The sequence below is a fragment of the Chrysemys picta genome, chromosome 4 (assembly GCF_011386835.1).
Source record: "Chrysemys picta bellii isolate R12L10 chromosome 4, ASM1138683v2, whole genome shotgun sequence".
Lineage (NCBI taxonomy): Eukaryota > Metazoa > Chordata > Testudines > Emydidae > Chrysemys > Chrysemys picta.
In genome coordinates this window covers 134415040-134435457 of record NC_088794.1, presented here as the reverse complement: position 1 = coordinate 134435457, position 20418 = coordinate 134415040, and the positions used below count along the sequence as shown (strand labels likewise).

The following is a 20418-nucleotide window of genomic DNA, read 5'->3' as shown; positions in this document are numbered from 1 at the left end:
TTACGTTATTCACGTAACTCAAATTGCGTAGCTTAGATTGACTTTTCTCTTTAGTGCAGACAAGGTCTATGACTGATGAACCTTACATACTGTCTGAAAGCACCCAGGCTTACGTTCATTCTTACCTTTGGTGGAAGGGAGTTCGATAGTCGGGGCCAACCACTGAAATGTCTGTCTCCAGCTCAAAGTAATCTTATTCCAGTTACTGAAAACTCCATCATTCCTGAGGATCTTAGTGTGATGGCAGTGGAGCTGCTCTGTAATAATTTGAGTATGATATGTTGACCTGGTTATTGCAATGTTTATACTATGAACATCCTGGTTTAGTATAACAGCAATAATATAATAGTATATAAGGAAATCAAACCGGAAGGAAACAGAATGTTGCAAGACAAACCAGTTCTGGACAAACACTTGAGGGTTGTAAAGAGACAATGTCATTGCAGCAAAAGGCTTGGGAACCAGAAGATCAAAAGGATGATAGCAGTTTAAAAAGAGTCTCTCAAGAGGAGGGGGAGCTGTTCAGGAGGGGCCACATTAAAACACAGGCACCCACTGGGGATGTATGAAGGAGTTAGGTCTGCTTAACTTACCATTGGGACATAGTAAACCTAAGGTGTTTTAAGATCCTTTTCTCTAAATGCTTTGTTCAAATAAATAATACTTTGGTTTCAAGAACGCTATGTGCATGTCTGGTCACAGACTCTCAAAGAGAAGAACCACAGGTGCCGAACCCAGATGGACTTGCTGTGTAAGCCCAATTGATATACACTGGGTATTGTAGCTTAGGGTCCAGTCTAAGAGGAGAGAATTGCAGAATTCCACCCCAGTATAGGCAAAAGCACTACATCTGACACTTGCACTGAAAGAGACCAGGAAGGAGACAGAAGTGCAGCTTGCCTTGCAACTGTGACTCACAGGTGTTATACCTGGTCTTCATTTTGGAGCAAGGGACTGTCTTATAGGTAGCCCAGACCTCAACACATTGAGCTCTGAAGTTCAAGGTCAGTATTCGACAGGTGGCCAGCGAGCTGGGGCACCAGGGCGATGTACTTTCATTGCCATTTTGATCAGAAGTCTGAACTATTGCACCACTTGGCAAAATGTTGATGAAACGCCAAGTCTAGTGCAGTGCAGCGATAAATCCTAGAGGCTACAAATGATATGGCCAAGCCTCAGTCTGTCAGGATGGGAAATAGTCCCCTGGTGAGAGAAAAAGGGTGGGTTTTGCTACTGTTATTATTTGGGTATCTAGCAACAACAGGGAGTCAAGCAGCACTACCTCCTTCCACCCTCCCACCACCACTTTGACAACATTACGATCAGTGCTTGCAATGCAAGGTGATAATATGTTGCTTACTTCTAAGGCTAGGTCTTCACTAGAAGCACTGCAGTGTGGACATTCGCTACAGAGACGGGAAGGGTTCTCCCATCACTGCTATTAATTAATTTACATGAGAGGCAGAAGGTTGGAAGAATTCTTCCACCAGCCTACAGCTGCCTACACTGGAGGTTAGGCTGGCTTACCTACATAGCTTAGGGGTGTGGATTTTTCAACCCCCTGAGCGACAAAGCTGGGTTGACCTAACTTTTTTGTATAGACCTGGCCTAAATATTTCCCTCCTCCCACTAGCATCACTTCCATCGTGTGGTTATCCAAGAGTCGACCTCACTAAGGAATTCAAACTCAGATAGCTGAGGAATGGCAAGTTCACACACAGCTGGGTGTTGTCAGCATATTGTTGGCCTTTAATCCCCTCAGGGGCTTATGTAGAGGTGAATAGAATGAGGGAGAGAATGAAAGCTCATGAAATATCATAGGCGATATCTGAGAACAACAGGCAACAGCACTTCCACAGTCCTTTGGGCACAAGTTTGTGAGGAAGGAAAAGAATGATCCCAGTACCTTGCCAATGCTTGGTCTGCTAGGTCTCAGAGGAGAACCTGCAGCACCTCATAATCAAGGATGAGGATGAACAAACAACTGTCCATGTCTGGGAGGTGGTCCTCCACCAATGCTACCGCTGTTTCAATTCCATATTCCCACTCTAAAGTAGGTTGGGAAAGGTACAGGATACTGGAAGTCAGATGTACATGGCTTTTTGCTAGCGTCTCAATTAGTCTACTCAAGAATGGAAAATTAGACATCAGGGAACAGTGTAAGAGATTGTTTGCATCAATATCTGAATATCTGCTGGATAACTATGGTTCTAGAAGTAGGAGGTAATTCTCTCTGGAGAATATTGACAAATCAGTAACCCCATTGGTTTTACCTGAGTAATCTCCCTCTCCTTCCTACTGTGGCAGGCACCTCTTTTCTCTCACCAGACTTAGCGTTTCCCCCACCAGCGATGGTGGGCCTGGGGTAATCAACCCCACTCAGGCAGGGTTTAAGAACATAAGAATTGCCATACTGGGTCAGACCAAAGGTCCATCCAGCCCAGTATCCTGTCTGCCGAAAGTGGCCAATACCAGGTGCCCCAGAGGGAGTGAACCTAATGATCAAGTGATCTCTCTCCTGCCATCCATCTCCACTCTCTGACAAACAGAGGCTAGGGACACCATTCCTTACCCATCCTGGCTAATAGCAATTAATGGACTTAACCTCCATGAATTTATCTAGTTCTCTTTTAAACCCTGTTATAGTCCTAGCCTTCGCAACTTCCTCAGGCAAGGAGTTCCACAGGTTGACTGTGCGCTGTGTGAAGAACTTCCTTTTATTTGCTTTAAACCTGCTGCCCATTAATTTCATTTGGTGACCTCCAGTTCTTATATTATGGGAACAAGTAAATAACTTTTCCTTATTCACTTTCTCCACATCACTCATGATTTTATATCCCTCTATCATATCCCCCCTTAGTCTCCCCTTTTCCAAGCTTCCAAGTTTGCCTTCCCCCTTCTGTACTCCCTTGGTTGTATTTTCAGGGTAGGCCTGAGGGTCGGCCTAAGGGGTGATCCTCCACCAAACAAAAAGGAAACAGTCTCAAACAAAAAACCCAGGGGGGTACCTTTCGCTGCCGCCCTCCCTGGGGCAAGGTGTTATCCGGTTGGTTGCCCTGGGGAGTCAGTCCTTCCCCTAGCAGGCACTCAGATTTGCCTGTTTCCCCTATGGGAAGGAGCACAGCCTCCCAGCCTGGAACAGCCTATTTCCCTGCTGCCTTTAGCCTAGCAGCAGCTTGACTTTCTCTCTCGCTTTCTCTTGCTCTCCCCAGAGAAGGGGTTTTTAAAGGCCTCAGGCAGCCCTTACTTGGATTCAGGTGTCCCTAATGGACCTGAGGTAACCCCTTCTCAACTTGTAGGAAAAAGGGCCTTTAACGTTCTAGGGCTAATATATCGGCCTTCCAGGACCATCTTGCAGCCGTCCGGCCTGACTTTGTCACACTACTCAATAGCCATAACAAAATGGCTACCACTCCCAAGAGGGCTGATCATTTTACTTACTGCATGTGTTGTGCCCATACCAATATGGAGGGAGGGGAAAAAAGTCATCCACAAGGATAGTCTCTCAATAATTCTCAATCTGATTATTCTGCAAGCAACATATCTTTGTGAAATCAAAGATGAAACTAGTTCTGCAGCAAATTTTGGTGAGTTCTTCTAACCAATTTGTCACCTGAGAGTTCTGGTTAAACGTAGTGAAACTGCCCCGCTTTATTGCTGGTAAATTCAATAGAAGAGCTGAGAGATTTCCAGCTAAGCAGAAAGTTTTGTCCGCTAAAGCCATTGGTTAAACCGCAGACTCATATCCTTTACAGTCAGAAGGTACCATTGTGATCACCTACTCTGACCTCCTGTACATTGCAGGACACAGAATCTCACCCACCCACTCCTGTACAACAAACAGACTTTAGCAGACCAGCCAACTGATGCAGCCTCTGGATTTGACTTCCAAGGAGATGTCCTCATTTGGTGCTGAATCCAGGGTTCCATCGGTCATATTCTCAGCTCACTTTCACAAGACCTCTCTCCAAACATGCTATATGCTACAAACAAGGGGAAAAGGTGCTTTTTTAAAATAGTTAGACAATATGATTTTAAACAACTCCTCTCTTTCAGAACTTCATCCAAATTTATCTGAAGTCATTGAAACTTTTGTTTACCAAAAAATGGGAGTTGGTAAGCCATTTACGAAACAGACAAATTCTATAACCATTTCAATGATTATTTCAAGTTACCACAGTGCAGTTAATGTCTGCACTGTGGTAAAGATCATGGTTAGTTATCCCTCATCTAACCATATCCTTTCTTCCTACACAAACACTTTTAAAAACACCTTTTTCCCCCCTCTTCTAAACAGGGCCTCTATGGGTTAGGAATATTCCAGGAAGCTTCTAGTCAGACACTTCCATCTTGCTGTCTTCGGACACAGAGAGCCGCTCATGTGTAGACTTGGAAAATCAGGGGTGTTTAGCAAATGTATTCCTAATATGTATTAATATATTTTTGAGCATCAAAGCAGCTAGCATAGACAAAAAGTGTTTTTAAAAGTTTTAGGTTTTTACAGTCCACTCTAGGGGTCAGTTATATGTTTTTAAAATGTATTAGACCTAGCCTACACTAGATGGTAAGTGGTATTTAAAAAATGCAAGTTAAAACAAATGAGGCAACACTTTTTTAAAAAATATGCCTTTTTTCCCCTAGTCTAGACAGGGGCTCATTAATGGGGTATTAAATATTTAGATAAACTAGATTAAATGCCCTTAGGTAATGGTCAATCAAGGATTTTTCCACAGCAGACTCCTCCAATGTTGCAATACTTCTTCCAAGTTCATGGTAGCACTGTACCAAGTAACACACCAAATCATTAATTTAGATAAGAGCTATAGCTAGGGCCCTACCAACTTCACGGCTATGAAAAACGCATCACGGATCGTGAAATCTGGTCTTCTGTGTGCTTTTACCTTGTACTATACATATTTCACAGGGGAGACTAGTGTTTCTCAAATTGGGGGTCCTGACCCAAAAGGAAGTTGCAGGGAGGTCACAAGATTATTTTAGGGAGGGTCGTGGTATTGCCACCCTTACTTCTGCACTGCCTTCAGGGCTGGGCGGCTAGAAAGCGGTAGCTGTTGGCCAGCTGTCCAGCTCTGAAGGCAGCGCATTGCCAGCAGCAGTGCAGAAGGGTGGCAGTACCACAACCCTATCCCCCGCCACACACACACACACCAGTCCTATTTGGGTCAGGACCACTACAATTACAACACCGTGAAATTTCAGATTTAAATAGCTGAAATCATGAAATTTATTATTTTTAAAATCCTATGACCGTGAAATTCACCAAAATGGATTGTGAATTTGGTAGGACCCTAGCTATAGCTGCTAAGACCTAAGATCACCCATGTGTGAAACAGCTGATTTACTATTTCTCCTAAAAACTCTGGCTGTTTAATATCTGACCTATTCATTTTTTAAAGATTTTCTCCAAATGTAACACAAAAATCCTTGCATGTCTGCCAACCTATGAAAACTATTTAATAAATAAAAGTAGAGTACGTCATAAAAATGCCATCGTCTATAATACATACCAATAAAGTCACAGGAAGTGGCCCATTTCCATTCACTTGTGCAAATATTTTAATCCCAGCAGCACCATCTAATGGAGAGCTCACCAATTTTTTTTTCCTGTATGTAACAATGTATTTATGCAAAGGCACCAGCAACGGATAACATTCTATAGAACTGATTCAATACACCGTGTCTTGCTGCTAATCTTTCTTTAATAAAGGCAGGCTATTTCTACATGGTAGATTGTATTCTACATTTCTCTATGGATAGTTCATGAACACTACATTCATGTGCGGATTTATTTGCATGAAAGATGAATAATGAGGCTTTAGCTGGAACTGCTTTCTTAAGTTTTAAATGTAGAAAAGCCAAATTTAAAAGAACAGCAAACTTAAGTTGCTTGAAGTCTGCTTACTCCCTTCTTCACAAGCAACCAGAGAGGGGCATTCATACCTCTGACTGAAGTCCAAGTACCTCTAAACTGTAATAAATCCCAGGTAGGAACAGAGGATCCAGAAACCTGGATCTTATCCATGGCAATACAGGTCACTAACCATTATCTTATATTCACTTAAAATAGAAAGTTTAACAAAACATATAACTTAAATTTGCTCTCCTGCTACCAGGGCCGGCTCCAGGCACCAGCTTGCCAAGCAGGTGCTTGGGACGGCCCCTTTGGAGAGAGGCAGCACGTCCAGCTATATGGCGGCAATTCGGCAGACGGTCCCTCACTCCGGCTCAGAGTGAAGGACCTCCTGCCGAATTGCCGCAGCAGATCGCGATCGCGGCTTCTTCTCTTTTTTTTTGCCACTTGAGGCGACAAAAACCCTGGAGCCGGCCCTGCCTGCTACAGTAGGTACCAGATAAGGTAAATAGCAGCACACAAGCTCTCAAGAACAGCAGTGCAACATATGGCAAGATAACTATTGGAAGTCACTGTCCGCTATCTTCTTTACATGTTTTTATCTTATACCACAAACAAGCCTGGTTTGAAGCCATATAATTGTGTAACCTACATACATACATTTTCCACATTGCTTTTCCCACTCATACTACCTCCCCTGCTCCTTCCTATCATTTTACATCCATTGTTGTGACAAATTTAAGCCTGATCCTACAGACATTTAAGCACATGCTTAATTTTAATCACACGAGTCCTATCCCACTGAACACACTCATGTGACTGGAGTCACACACAAGCGTAAGGACTGGCACTTGAGACAGTAAGATCTTTGGGGCAGGAATTGTCCTGCTATTTTGTATACAGTACCTAGCACAATGGCAACCAAGCCCGATTAGTACTGTACCATAAACAGTATATTTACCTGGTTTGCTCTCAATACAGTCAACCAACATACTTCAGAGTGCTTATAAAAATTAGATCATATACAGTCCTGCAAATGACTGCAGAATAACCTCAGGTTATGTACGCGTATAGTTGTGCGCACATGCATGTGCAGGTACACACACACCCCAGAGTACTTACTCCTCTTCGTCTAATCATTTTAGAGAAACCCTTCAGGGAAACCAGCAAGAACATGGTATGTGTATTTAGAAGAACAAACAAACTTTGGCCACTCAAGCCCACAAAATGAATTAAAGCCCCAGAAACTACCTTAAACATCCTCATGTGAAATACTGGAAGTGAAATACATAAATTCCATTGTGCTTTTCAAAATGAAAGTGAAGGTTTCATGCATTTGGAAAAAGGAAAAGTCCAGACAGAGGTAGTTTATAGTCCCAGATCCCTGAGATCAAAGAACAGTTGACATAAATCCCCATGTATGATTTACTAAAGAAGCTGATTGGGAAAATAAAGAGAGTTTATCACAGAGATTGCCCAGGGCATTCTTCTACATATGTTCCAAAAGAAAAATTCAAAATACCTCATAATGTGTCCATGTAGAACAGATAAAAGGAACTGCTAAATAGTAACGGCAGCATTGTAGCAACATCCACTATGAGAATAACAGAAAAGGGTCTATTGGTATTTCCATTTTAAATCCATTCCTTTGATAAAAATATCCAGTTTTTCATTAATCATATGGAACTGTCTGAAGTTTAGCAAAACCAGGTTCTCTATATAGGTGAAGCATGATCCAACTGACACAGAAACCAATGGAAAGACAACTACCTTCACACGAATCACTGTGGATATTCTTTGACTTAAAGAGATGTGCAAAAAACACTAAACTGTTGAGATATTATTGCAGCAATAATTCAGAGACTACTAGAGAGAGACATGCGAGTTAGATGATAACTAGGTGAAGGCTATGGCAAGTAGGTGACTACATCTTTACACCCCTGAATTAACACCCAAGTGCTGTCAGCTTGAGAAAAAGAGTATTTTGCAATCCTGTAGTCAAGCTCTTTATTCTTAGGCAGGGGCAAATGTAGCCTTCCAATTCAATGGGTGTGGACACAGGGGGCAGGGGAAGTAATGGGGAAGGAGGTGTCAGAGAGGGCCCAGGCCCGGGGGGGGGGGGGGTCACTGCCCTCCCTGCAGGGCTGGGAGCAGCCCATGGCCATGGGATGTGCTGTTCTTCCTGTGGGGATGTGGGGGTTCTACCCTGTGTGCATCCAGGGGGCCACACCTAGTCCTGCCTCTCCCTGAGCTCCAGCCCCTTTGCAGTGGGAGCGCCCCCCCCCACCCCACTCCTGCCTCAGTGCAGATCGGACTGTCAGGGCAAGAGACCAATCAACGGCAGGCACAAAGCCTGATTGTCGCTGCAACAGCGAGCGCCAGACCACAATATCAATCACTCAAATTTGGCCTAACCACCTCTCCATTCACACTCAATCACATACATGCACACCTCATGATGGAGGGATGGCCGGGCTAAATTTGAGCGAGTGGCATTGTGACCCTGTTCGCCAGGTTGTTGTGCCACTCAGTTTGACTTGAGCTGGCCTGATTTCTGCAGGTGCAATTCCACCCATGGACCCCAGGTAAAGCCACCCTTGCTCTTGGTACCTACTGAGACTAGTGTTGGCAACCCTAATCAATTTCAACCAAAGCAGGCATAATAAAGGCACAATGCTCCTCTATTAAGGATGCTGGGATAAGCATCAAAGAAGAGAAAGAGAAAAGAAAGGGTGTGTGAGGGAAAGACAGCAAGTGTACAATATTTAGAGAGCAATGTCCAAGGAGTGAGTAGGGACTGATGTTGGATTCACACTGTAGTTAAATGTTTAATGATCTAGAAGAGACTAGAGCAGAGTATGTTAATTAACTTTGAAAATGATAGTAAATAAGTAGCCACTGTGAATACCAGTGAGGTTAGAGAAAAATGGATTTAGAGGTTAGAAATATCAGCAGGTGGTACATAAATGAGTATAATCCTAGAAAAGCAAGCATATCTGAGGGGGGAAATAAGCCAATATACAGAAATTAAATGGAAGGGAGACACTTAGAGAGCAGTGAGGCCAAGAGACACCAAATGGGTAATGTTGGATAAGAACAGCTAATTCGATATCCATGCAACTAGACAGAAAAGAACAATCCAAAGTACTGTAGTACAGACAGCAAAGATGAGACTGACTACTCTTACAACACCACATTTCAACTCTTATCTCAAAACCAAAGAGATGTTGACTGATTGGCAGAAATTCATAGAAAAGGCTGCAAACATTGCTTTAAAGGGTATAGGAACCAACATGAGAAATTGGATGTACCTTATACTGCTTGGCCAAATTACAATTAAGGGAGATGCAATGACATTTTTCTGAAAAGCATGAACAATTACACCAGAGAGAAGTTATTTAGGATGGTCCAAGGGAGAATAATAACCCAATGAAATGTAAGAAAACATAGGATTAAAAGAAAAAAATCCCAACGATGAGGTCTATTAGGCTGTAGAACTTTGTCTAAGAAATCCCTTCATTAAAGAGAACCTACCATATGGGAAACTCCTGCAATGGCAGGGAACAGAAAAGATTCTGCAGGACTAAGTTTTCAGAGGGTCACTATTTGGTACAGGGTGCACCCAATTTCTATGATTAAAATATTCATTGTATCATATATAATTGCATTCTTAATTACCCATTTCCTCCCGCAAATGACTGCATGTATAAAACCAAGGCCCTTCATGCTGCCAACTTTTAGGGGGCGGGGGTGTTGAAATTGATTTTAGGAAATTTTGTTTTGTTATGGATGATGGAAATTTATTATCACTCGAAGTCCAAAACAGAAAACAAGTTGAAAATCACAGTTTAAGAGCCAAAACAGATAGCATTTTGACATATATTATATTATACAAGCAGTTACATATTGTTTATATAGCACTGCATATACACTGTAAAGAACAACAAGAGAACTGTGACAAACAACAGGTTTCCTGCCCCAGAGGGCTTACCATTTAAAGGCACAGTCTGGCATAGTACCATAGACAAAGCGTGGCAGGAGGTTACTATAAACTGAATGAATAACAAAGCAGCTCTATGCACGTATCTATCTAAGGCATTTAGATGGCCGCAATATTATCAGAGCACCTTGCACATCTTCAACATATTTATCCTCACTACACCTCTGTGAAGTAGAGGTTCTATTATTCCCATTTTACAGATGGGGAACTGAAGTACAGACACTCAGGCCACATATATACTATGGGGACTATAGAGACATAGCTACAGCACTGTAGCTATGTCGGCATAACCCCGTAACGTGGACACAGCCTGCAGTGACCGAAGGGTTTTTCCATCGATGTAAGAACAGCTCCTCCCCGAGGAACGGAAGCTAGGTCAACAGAAGCATTTTTATTTATTTATTTATTTTTAATAACCTAGCTGAGTCTACCCTGGGGTTAGGTCAGCATTGCTACAGCTCTCAGGCATGTGGATTTTTCACACCCCCATCGTGCCGTAGCTACGTGGACCTAAATGTTAAGTGTAGTTTAGGCCTAAATGACTTGCCCAAGATCACACAGAGGTCTAACGGAGCAAGAAATCGAATCCTGGTCTCCCAGGTTTTTAGGCTAGCGCCCTAACAACTAGATCATCCTTTCTCTCATGATGGATTATCAAGGAGTTCTGTGTATGCTAACTAGGAAATCATTGTAAGCATAAAGTGGCAGCATGGAAGAATGTATTTGTATTATGGTAGTGCCTACAATATGTTAGTTAAGACAGAACAAAGCAAAGCAACTATTTTGCTAAATGCCTAAGAACATGCTTGAGAATAACAATGTTAAGTTTTAAAAACATCTACTGGTCATGTCCTACTTTTCTTACAGTATTCACTATGCTTTGCTTTTCTTATTAATGAAGATACTATGAAGAGAGACACATTCAATATGATTCTGAATGTTGAACTTGTATGGTTATGACAAGAAGTCTCAGTATAGCCTTCACCATAGCAATGAAAAGAACCATAAAGCTTGCATTCATGAGTATTTGCTCTGGAGCACCTTGTGTGCAGATTATTCGTCAATGGATCCATTTCACTTTAGAATTCATACATTATATCACAGGCTCATCAAAGTTTTGTTCGCATTGCACATGGTCTAAAGGATCTATTATCCCAATACATTATAAAGAAATCTGTTTCTTAAATGATCTTATATTAACTACAAAAACATTACACTAAAGTTATAATTCTAACTTAAATAGGAGCTTCATTAATGACTTGGATAAAGGAGTAGAGAGTACAGTTATAAAATTTGAGAATGACACCAAACTGGAAGAGTTTGCAAGCATTGTGGAGGACAGGATTAGAATTCAAAACAACTTGGACAAATTGAAGAACTACTCTGACATAAACAAGATGAAATTCATTAAAGACAAGTGCCAAGTATTATACTTAGGACAAAAAAAATCAAATGCACAAATAGAAAATGGCTAGGCACCAGTACTGCTGAAAAGGATCTGGGGGTTATAGTGGATTACAAATTGAATGTGGTTAATATTCTGGGGTGTACTATCAGGAGTGTTGTATGTAAGACACAGGAGGTAATTGCACTGATCCGTTTAGCTGAGGTCTCAACAGTGCTGGAGTACTGTGTCCAGCTCTGGGCACCCCACTTTAAGATGTGAACAAATGAGAGAGTCCAGAGGAGAGCAACAAAAGTGATAAAAAGTTTAGAAAACCTGACCTATGAAGAAAGGTTAAAAAACTGGGCATGTTTAGTCTTGAGAAAAGAAAAAGGGGCAGGGGATGGATAACAGTCTTCAAATATGTTAAGAGCTGTTATAAAGAGAATGGTGATCAATTTCCTCCAGGTCCACTGAACACAGGACAAGAAGTAATCTGCAGCAAGAGAGATTTAGGATAGATATTAGGAAAAACTTTCTAACTATAAAGGTAGTTAAGCTCTGGAACAGGCTTCCAAGGGAGGTTGTGCAACCCTGGTCATTGGAGGTTTTTAAGAACAGGTTGGACAAACACCTGTCAGGGATGGATTAGGTTTACTTGGTCCTGGCTTAGTGTAGAGGGCTGAACTCAATGACCTCTCGACATCCCTTCCAGCCCTACATTTCTATGATTTTAAGCCTTGTGGTATGGTGGTCTGTAAAAATGAATGTTACAGAATAAAGCACGAAAGATGTCCCAGGGACACAGTATAAGGGAGGAAATTAATTATATACCTCCCATATAAAATGTTGGTCTCCAGAAACATGTTAAAGATTTGCCTTTCCTTTGCTGCCACTCACTATATTTCTTCCCATATTATTATTTCCTTCCCATCCTTATGCTTCAGAGCACAGGATTCTAGTAAATGTACATTTTTTACTGCACATGCACACAGTGTATAGCAGCAGGCAAGAGCAACAGCATGGAAATCTAAGGCTTACCATTTTGGGGGTGGGGGGAGCGATTGGAGAGGATTAAGGTCCTACTGTTGTAGTATATAAATGAAGAGATACTTGCCCTGCTAACCTAGTTACAAATCCAACAATAAGCAGCAATTCAACTCAAGTCACAAATGCTAAAATATTCTACCATCAGTGCTCCCCTCCACATCTGTCCAAGTTGACAGTACAGTGGAATGCATTCCCAGAAAAATACAAATGCACTGAGGAACTTAGAAACAAAAATTAACAGACTCAGTAATGAGATGTCTTTTCTTGCCTTTGTTTTCCCGTTTCTATTTTCTTGTCTCCCTCTGTCTTCTGTTTATACTATCTTCCATTTCAGTTTTTTTCTCCCTTCTGTTTTCTTTTCTACTCTTCCTCTTTTTCCCCATGTTTTTCCTCCCCTCCCCGCCAACACCACCTTCCTGTTTTGTGGGTCCCCTCCTTCATTACTTGTAGTCAATCTCTTTCTGCTACTCCTTCTCCCCATTTCCTCTCTCCACCTTTCTTTCTACCCCCTTCACTTTCCCTTATTAGTTTTCTCTCTTGGCTTCTCTCTCACCCTCCAACGTTTGCGTTCTCTCTCTCTCTCTCTCTCTCTCCTCTTGACATCCCCATTTTTCCCCATCTCCCTTCTTGGTCTTCTTTATCCATATTCACTGACAAAAAGCTTCAGAGTTAAGGATGAGTTTTGCAGAACTCAGCATTCTAGAAGAGCATGAGATACCACCAGGCAACCTTAACAAGTTTTTTTGTCAGTTAATTTCTTAGTTTTTTTTAAATGAAATGTTTTTGGTAGGAGACGGTGGTCATTTAGACAATTGTAGTTATGTAGGGTTGCAGCTGAGATGCTACTGTAGCCAAGTAATGATTTATAATACCTACCTTTTACATAGCACTTCATCAGCAGATCTCAAAGTACCGTACACCAAGGAAGGAAGCATCATTATTCCCACTGTATAAAGGAGGAAACTGAGGCACAGAGACATGTGAAGTTGCCCATTCATCTCATTCTCACTGGGGTGTTCTCATTCAGTTGAGATGAATACAGCCTGAAACAACAGCTCTAAGACCTGAGAACTGCTCCATTCATTTTAGGCAGTGTTCTCACCCCACCGCCGGTTCTGAACTCAGCAGTGTGTTCTTGGTTCATGCTACCAGAATGCTTGTTCTCAACTGCCACCCAAAAGGGCGGGGCTTTCCCAGATCCCAGCCCATATGAGGGATCTGGGAGAGAGGCTCAGCCTTCCATATCCCAGCTCTCACATGGGAGAGAAAAAGAGAGAGGGGCTCAGAAACCCCTGGGGCAGGACCCACCAAGATCTGAGCTCCCACATGGGGGACAGGGAGAGAGGTTGAGAAACCCCTCCAGAGGGTCAGTGCCCCACCTCCCAGAGAGCAGCATGCACGTGGGATGGGAAAAAGTAGGATAGGCACCCCAGCCCCTAATCCTCCCCACTCACCTGGCACCCACCTTCATGTCATGCCTCAGTGCCCCACCCCTCCATTCCCCCGCTGCCTAATCCCCACCCTCTCCCCCAGACCCTTTCCCCTATGCTATCACCCATCTCCATTTATGCCCCTCCCCTCACTGCAATCCCAAAGTCCTCTCCCTCAACCCCTCCCAGCATATAAATTTATTTTCTTCCTGAAAATAATTTGATCATCTTCTGAATTTTCTGCCGCACTCAGATTACATTTCCCCAAAATAAAAAAGGCTTTGAGAAATGCATGTTGCTGCAATCTGCCTACGTTACACTTTCAGCTTTCTGCCAAGGGTTGGGTTGAAATCTACAATGCCTGGGGGCTGTTCAGGTCCTGTTGGTCATGGCAGGCTAGCAACTCCCTTGGACACGCATCATCATGAAGCACACCAAATTTCAAAAGCAACATGAGCAAACATGGATTTTAGAATACTTAGAAGAATCAACTTCTAAAATAGAAAGGCATTCTCAACCTTAACTATAGCAGAGATGTTGCTATAGTTCAGAGGCCAAAAAAATGCCAGGAGGTTTCAAACATAGGTACCCAGCTCAAAAAGTACCCATCCCTGAGCATGAAAAAGAATTTCAAACCCTTGCAATTCTTAAAAAGGAGCATCCAGAGGGATATTGACCTCCAAAACTGATGTATAGTGAGCCGTCTTCAGACATCATAAGACTCAAGACCTTGAATTAAGCAGCTCTGATAAATCAACAAAACTCTGAGAAATTCGGCTATTGCATCACATAGGATGTTTGAGATCACAATGTCCTGATATCCCTGCAACATCTATTCACAAAAGGGCAAATAAGGACAGTGGATCAGCTTATCTCATTCCTCTGTTTTATTGGTTTAATTCACGTTTCCAAAACTGGGGGAGGAGAGGGATGTATTTTCTCTGGTAATTTAACAATAATGTAAGTGAAATAAAGATTTTTGGCTTTTTGTATTTTATCACAATTTTCACATCCATTAGCAGAAGATCAAAAATCCCCTATCTAAAAGGGTGCTCCTCTTTCCTCATTTAAACATATTACTACAGACGAAAAGAAAGAAAATATAATGCAGCAGGATTTCAAAGCCATTTTGAATGCCAAGGCAACTATTTCCATCTATGGAATCTCAACAGTCACACTAAAGGATATGATATCAGCAATAGGAATTGAACTAGTAAAATGTTACATATTACTTCAAGATATTAACAATAGTAGAGATGCTTAGAAGATTGTTATGAAGATAACCCAAACTGTTGGTCTATTCCACTATCTATTTGCACTGGAACTCTGTCTTTCAAACCAATATTAACACCAAACTTAAATTCAGGTCTTCAGAAAACCACAGGGACTGAGACCTTTAACACCCACTTTTAATTCATATTAGCTGCTTTGCTGTTACATGTAAGGTTGCTTTTCTATGTTCTAAATCCAGTGCCAACTGAAGCTTCCAACCAGGTTGCATTTCAGTGACACACCTTACATTTTAAAGTAAGAACAAGACACCATTTACAACATTGTATTGGTGTCCGCTTGTGCTGCCCAAGCTCATGATATGTCAGTGTCTCCATTATCAACCTGTATTATAAGGGGTTTCCCAACCTGACCATAAAAACTCAGATTCAGGATGAAACATGGTATATTTTGTCTCAAACTGGGAACCTCTTTCTGTAAACACATTAAATGTGTTATGCACACACTGTCATTTTTACATTCCAAACTGTAAATAGAACTGTACATAAATTGCAACGCTTGAACACTTTTAGACTCCTGTAAGTTAAAAATGGCTCATTTTATCAAATAAAATGTTGTATGTCAGTCCAAATATACTGTAGTTTGAAAAAAGATTTGATATAGTAATTAAAATACAGCTTGTGTATAGACGGTAGTATTTTAAATATGGATTTTTACTAAATATGCAGCATTATGATAAATGATGTGCACAGGCTTAGCATTGCTGATATGCATTCACAGCATACACTGAAAAATAAACACCTTTTTCTGGTGTATGAATGTGAATTAAGATTAGTACACAACAATGCTAAATACATTCTCTAAATAAGAGATCTATAGTACAAAATATAGTACACTATATTCAGTAAGCTTCTTTTGATTAAAACATACACTATATGTCAAGATTTATCTGAATCTTGTAATCTAGAGAAACAACTGACCCGAAGAGATCTCACATTTCAAAGCATATCCTTGGCACTACCCACATCTTACTACTATAGAAACACAGGAGATGACACAACATTGTTCAAATAGATGCTGAGCAGCCAGATATAGGAGTCTATATAGTCTTCCAAACCATACATGAGCAATAGCGTGGCACAACATGATTGCACACTAGAATGGTAGACATAATTATGATTTTTTTTTTTGCTTTTCTGAAGTTTATTTAGACCCTTGATATTATCTGAAGATAAAAATAAATCACAGATGTAAACGGCTTGCCTTTCTATCTTACAAGCCACTGCAGTTCTCTGATTATGAGTCAGTCATAGGTTCATCTGCAGAAGAATGACTCAGTATAAACTTTTAAACAACAGTTATTTTTCTACTACACTATCAAATGAAACAATTAAAACACTATGCAGTAAGTAGTGCACACATTTACTAAATATTAAAATAATGTAAAATTAATGCCGTTTTTGTTCAAGCTAGGGAGATCATTTTATAAAATATGGCCTTGGTACATATGCAGTACAAAAATACAGCTCTTTTTGCAGTAAGTATGGATAGCTATTTCTACTTAAATACTGAGAGAGGATATTCCCCAATAGGAACATGTGAAACCCACATTAAATTGAATGTATTTTACATCCTTCACTGGAGAAGCCCGCCTTGCCCGCAACACACACACATCCAATATGGTAATGGTTTGCTAAAAGCCAGCTCAACGCAGATATTAGATAATGTTTTCATCCCCCCCAGCCAAATTCTACACGGTTAACAAAGCAAAGCGGTCTTTGGAGGGGCAAAGTTAGCAAAATAAGCGTTTGCCACAAGTGAAAAGAACAGCTCAAAACACACAGACACTGCCCCTTTAAAAGCGTATATGGCCCGCCCACACTGCCTATGAGAGAGCCAGAAATTGAGAGAGCTTTCTGCATTCAAACAACACATCAAATACATGCAAGAACCCTTAAGCACATCGCCTAGCAGAGCGACAAGTGGAAGGGGTTTTTTGCATGGAACACTTACTGATCGGCTCCTCCAGGCAGGGAGATGTCAGGCGGGTTTTAGCCTTGCAAGTACGTCTCCCCCACCTCAAAAAAAAATGAAAATAAAGCAACAGCCCGGAGTATGTCTGTGTCTGGGCAGGGTCTGAGCGGCAGCCCTGAGTACGAATGAGCCCCGGCGGCAGCAGCAGGCGCCGCCTGAGGCTGAATCAATCCCTGGGCAGCAGCAGCAGCCGCCGCCGCCAGATCCTGGGCAACAGGCTGAGTCTGGTGTGTCTGTCCCTGGCTGGTGGCTGAAGCCGTGTCCCTCACATGAGCTAGGCAGCAGCAGCCGCCTAAGCCCGTCTCAGTCCCTGGGCAGCCGCCGCCGCCTTGCCCCCAGCAGCCAGATCCAGAGTCGGAGCCGAGCCGCAGCGTGTCCCTAAGTGGGAGCGGGTGGCAGCAGCCCTGCCCCTGGCTACGAGCCTGAGCCCGGACAGCCGCCGCTGCCGCCGGGCTCGCTGAAGCCCCTTCCCGTGCGGGTGCGCAGAGCCCCCCGCTGCCCCTACCTGCCAGCGTGTGAGGGGGACCCACTGCAGCCCGACGGAGGCGGCCGCTGCCCGGCTGGAAAGTCCCTGGTGCTCTGCCCCGGCTCCCCCCGCCCCGCACTTCCTCTCCCGCCCGCCCGCCCAGGCTGGAAATCCCCGGCACGGCGCGCTGCTCTGCCTCTAGTCCTCCTCGCACACCGAGGGGCGGCTCCCTCCAGCCGGGCTCCTTAGCGCGCAGGCGAAAGGGGGCCGGGCCTGGCCTGCGGCCCGCCCCGGCTGCACCTGATGCCGCCGCCCCCTAGGGGAACTCGCTGGCCGGCCGGGCGGCTGGCCGGGCCCGTGCCAGTGGAGAGCTGGTGGGGGCTGGCACCGGCACCAGCCCAGCCCTCAGCAAGCCGGGGGACGGGGTGGCCCCCGCAAGGCGCAGAGATGGTACCGAGCAGTGTGGCCGCTGCCGGTAACACGGCTCCTCCGCCGCACCCACGGGCTCCTCGGCGGACGGCTGGGAGGTGTAACGCGCGGCGTTGCCGCGGGGCCCCCCGCAGGCTGCTCCAGCCCGCACAAATGCACATGCGCCCCGGCTGGAGAAGTCGAGCTGGAGTAGACGGTCAGGGAGAAAGCGGCTGAAGGAGGCCGGGGCAAGACAAGCGGGGCTATGGGGCAAGAGGTGCAGTTGCCCCCACCCGCAACCCTTGCTTTGTCCCTGCCCTTAGATTTTTCCTAGGTCTAGATGCTCAGTTATGTCTTCCACAGTTTGCTCCCTCTCCCCCCCCCCCCCCCAACTTTACAAGATATAATAGAATCACATATAAAGTTCTGGATGCTGTCCCATTTTCCCCTCCCCTCAGAAATGATGTCCCCGGGAAAAAGTGAAAAGGGGTGAGGGAAAGAGGAGATGGAATGTGAAGAGGGAGAAAATCATGCAGAGGACTAGAAGGGGAAGAGGGAGCATAGAAAGGAAGGAAATGGATTATCACACATGAAAATACAATCCATTTTTACCTAAAATCACTCCATCCTCAGCTGCACTAAACTCCTAACCAATGGGGACCAAAGAACCCCACCCAAAATTGAATGATCTTCAGGAGAGATTTCAGAGTAGCAGCCGTGTTAGTCTGTATCCGCAAAAAGAACAGGAGTACTTGTGGCACCTTAGAGACTAACAAATTTATTAGAGCATAAGCTTTCGTGGACTACAGCCCACTTCTTCGGATGCATAGAAGGTGCCACAAGTACTCCTGTTCTTTCTTCAGGAGAGAGTGACTAGACCAAACCCCTAAAATACCAGTATACAAATCACTAGGACAGATCATAAAAACAAGCTAGACTGCTAGTTCTCTACACAAAACTAGCAAATTGCTTCAGTGCAGTGGAAAGTGCAAAACTAAGACCTGCTCTCACGATAAACTAGAGGTAACACAGAGTCACACAGCTGTGCAAACCCAGAAAGAGTGTGCAACCACCGTGACAGAGAACAGATTGAAAGAGAAAGATATTTTCTACTCCAGTGTCCAAAAGAAAAGGAAGTATGAGAAATGTATTTACTCAATTATAAGAAATGATAAGAGACTTCACATTAAACAGCAAAGGGGGGGGGGACGGTCCATAACTGGGAAAAAGGAAAAAGATGGCAGCAATAGTATCACGTTATTTAGAGCAAACTGCTACTAAATCAGCAGTAGATAATGTTAACTAAACACAAGGGGTTTAACCCCCAATATAAAATGTTAAACTCTGTCCTGGGCAGATGCTTTATGAACTGAATCTACTGGTTACAGATAGAAGATTCTCTTTTACACATGGACAACTTTTGTATAGTTTGTCACGTCAGTAAAACATAGCATTGAACTGAGAGGAAGTGAGGGCGGGTGGCGGAGGAACAGACAATTGGGGCCCAGTGCAGGTTTTTATTGTGGACCCCCTCCCACAGCAGTGCCATCCCTAATCCAGGAGCGCCGCCAGCTTTTTTGCTGCCCCAGGTGGCAGAAGGTCCCACCCCCGAAATACCGCCCCCGACAGAGGTGGTGGAAGGTCCCGCCCCCGAAATACCGATGACAACGGGGGCGGCTGAAGATCTGGTTGCCGCAGTCGCCAAAATGTTAGCGTCCTAGGTGACCGCCTAGGTTGCCTAATGGGTAGCGCTGGCCCTGCCCTCATCCCAACTCAGTTCAGGGGTGCAGAGGGAACTAGAGAGCGAGCCTCCCCCATGCTTACCCTGCAGCAGCAGCTCCAACAGCTCCTGTGTCCAGTGGGGCTGAGCCCAGCACCTGCTCTCACCCTGCAATGATGGCTTCCGTGGTTAGTGTGTCCACAGGGCTAGGCCTGGCACCTTGCTCCACGCATTGCAACATGGTGTGCAAGGTCACAGTGCCACTCAGGTTTGGCCCACCAAACCTCATATGATGGTCGGGTGGGCCAAACCTGAGGGGCATTGTGACCCTACACTTCAGGCTGCAATGCATGGAACAGGCTGCCAGGCCTAGCCCCACAGGACACAGGAGCCATCCCTGAGGGGTGTGTCATGGACACAGAAAAAAGTCACTGATAGATGTTATCTGTGACTTTTCACATAATGAAAACCTGCAGCCTTAATAATGATACAAACTTGCAGACCTCCCAGGGCCTTCTGAGGTACTTTGCCCCCTGGGCACCTGCACTGGCTGTTCCTCTGCCCGTGGAGAGGAGGTTCTGTGGCCTTTGTCTACCTTAGACTTTTCTGAGAACTGTCTCACTATTTCACTAACAGTGCTGCCCCTCCAGCGAGAGGAATGGTGGCAGAATTGCTGTAAGCTAGCCACCAATGGTTTTGACACATTATTTAGACCTGCTAAATATTAATTAGATGGAACATTAAATAGATGTCCTAGCGAACAGGAGTGGCTAACGGGAGGATTTTGCAAGGGAGTTCTCCAGGCAGGGACGGCTCCAGCTTTTTTG

At 43.8% G+C, this 20418-nt stretch overlaps 1 protein-coding gene across 9 annotated transcripts in view; it reads right to left on the bottom strand.

The window, feature by feature from the left end:
• The window catches only part of TRAF3 (TNF receptor associated factor 3), a 101192-nt gene extending 83239 nt beyond the window's left edge, over positions 1-17953 (bottom strand). For 5 of the 9 annotated variants that reach the window (XM_065593648.1, XM_065593650.1, XM_065593647.1 and 2 more), the window contains exons 1-2: positions 17503-17608; positions 16977-17041 (exon numbers count right to left, since the gene is read on the bottom strand). The gene's annotated coding sequence lies outside the window, so the exon portion shown is untranslated. Of the gene's footprint in view, positions 1-16976; positions 17042-17502; positions 17628-17917 lie in introns of those variants that run through there. The other 4 variants (XM_065593645.1, XM_065593649.1, XM_042858181.2 and 1 more) reach the window with 4 other exon arrangements.
• Between the last annotated feature and the right edge of the window lie 2465 nt (positions 17954-20418).